The sequence below is a fragment of the Mandrillus leucophaeus genome, unplaced genomic scaffold (genome assembly GCF_000951045.1).
Source record: "Mandrillus leucophaeus isolate KB7577 unplaced genomic scaffold, Mleu.le_1.0 Scaffold808, whole genome shotgun sequence".
Lineage (NCBI taxonomy): Eukaryota > Metazoa > Chordata > Mammalia > Primates > Cercopithecidae > Mandrillus > Mandrillus leucophaeus.
Genome location: NW_012108786.1, coordinates 1,026,036 through 1,028,093, shown reverse-complemented (window position 1 = coordinate 1,028,093; position 2,058 = coordinate 1,026,036). Strand labels below are relative to the sequence as shown.

Here is a 2,058-nt window from a genome sequence, read left to right as displayed (position 1 = left end):
CCATGAGGTGCAAAGGATCAGTTCAAGGGAAAAGAGCACAATCTTGTTTCTTCTCCTTCTCTAAGAATTTGGAGAGGGATTATTCGAGGCGGGACAAAGTCAGGCATGAAGTGAAGTGTGATGGTGTCAGGAGTGTGATACAGGGTGGTGTGAGGTTGAAGATCTGGATGGGGGATAATACTTCTATAGAAGGGAGAGGGAAGAGAGTGTGGTGAAGGGTTTGGGAAGCAGAGGAAGGAGAGAGGCAGCATCCTTATGCTGCAGAAGTGCTTCCTGTGGCTGGCCCACCAAGTTAGATTTCAGGAGGGTTAACTGATTGATAAGAATGCCCCCACCATGCTGAACTGTTGGTACAAACAATGTGTTTTGTGCTGAACAACTGCCTTTCTTCTGGGAGTCTGGATTTTGGGTGCATGCGTGGTAGGGGGTGCCTTTGTGACCAGTGCCCAAACAACTCTTGGGTGCTGAGTCTAGTGAGCCTCCCTTGTAGACAGCATTTCACACATGCTACCACAACTGATAGCTGGGGGAATTAAGTGTGTTCTGTGGACTCCACTGGGAGAGACTCTTGGAAGCTTGTGTTTGGTTTCCTCTGGACTTCATCTCACGCACTTTTCCCTTTGCTGACTTTGCTTTGTATCCTTTTGCTATAATCATATCCATGAGTACAACTACAGCAGTTCCCCTTTATCTGAGAGGAATGAGTTCCAAGGCTGCCGGTGGATGCCTGAAACTGAAGATGGTACCAAACTCTATATGCATGATGTGTGAATTTCTTTTTCCTTCTTCACAATTTCATAGATAGAAGATTTGTTCTTACTATACATCTTAGCAACCTCAGCAATTTTGTTTTTCTTTCTTATTAAGTCGAGAACTTTTACCTTTTCACTTAAGGAAGCACTTTATGGTTCCTCTTTAGCGTATCTGAATTGCCAGTATCACTACTCTTGCACTTTGGGGCCATCATTAAGTAAAATAAAGGTGACTTAAACATAAGCACTGTGATGCCACCACAGCCCATCTGAGAACTAATGGGTGGGCGGGTAGCCTTGACAGCGTGGATTCTCTAGACAAAGGGACGATTCACATACTGGGCAAAGTGAAGTAAGATGGCAGGAGTTTTGATCGCACTACTCAGAATGGCATGCAATTAATTGTTTCTTTCTGGAATGTTCCATGTAATATTTTCAGACCACAGTTGACCTTGAGTAACTGAAAGCATAGAAAGTGAAACTGTAGCTAAGGGGGGCTACTGTCCACGCTCAGTGCTGAGAGACCTCCTAGTGGGTCATGGAACCTGGAGGTGATATTGGGGACCCAGGCATGGGTCAGGTTATAGAACATTTCCATCATTACAGAAAACTGTTTTGGGGAGCACTTCTCTAGAATGATAAGCAACAAACTAGCAGAAGAAAGCAAAGTTCTGGCTTCTGAGTGGTCTATTTTGTCTGCAGTGAGAGCCAGTTGCAGAGATGAGAACCATGTCATCTTAATGGCTGACGTGGCAAGAAATGATTCTGCAAAGACTGCTCAAAAAGCAAGGAATTCAAATTTGTGATTGAATTCTCTCACTGCACATGTGCAGACCTCTTCTGAACTAAGGATTAGTTCATAATTAATATAATGTCTTGACTTTTAAATGAGGAAAGTGATGTTTTCTGCCTGGGTGGATCCATGTCTGTGGGGTCACAGAGCTTTCTCAGAGTTGACCACAGGGTACCCCACCTCCATAGCTGCTGCCAGGGAGTCAATGACAGAAGAGGTCTGACCTCTCATTTCTCTTTGGCTTCCTTTCTCTATCTTCCAACTACATTGGTCTCCAGATGTTTTTAGCCCTGAGTTGTGGTTCCCTTGTGTATTAGTCCATTTTCATGTGGCTCATAAAGACATACCCAAGACTGGTCATTTACAAAAGAAAGAGTTTTATTGGACTTACAGTTCCACATGGCTGGGGAGGCTTCACAATCATAGTGGAAGGCAAGGAGGAGCAAGTCACATCTTATGTGGATAGCAGCAGGCAAAAAGAGAGCTTCTGCAGAGAAACTCCCATTTTTAAAA

The 2,058-nt window shown here is 44.1% G+C and overlaps 1 protein-coding gene across 1 annotated transcript in view; it reads right to left on the bottom strand.

Annotated features, from left to right (window-relative positions):
* The window catches only part of LOC105530243 (contactin-associated protein-like 2), a gene marked incomplete at its 5' end in the record, with an annotated part of 1,172,010 nt that overhangs the window by 146,082 nt on the left and 1,023,870 nt on the right, over positions 1–2,058 (bottom strand). The window lies entirely within an intron of this gene.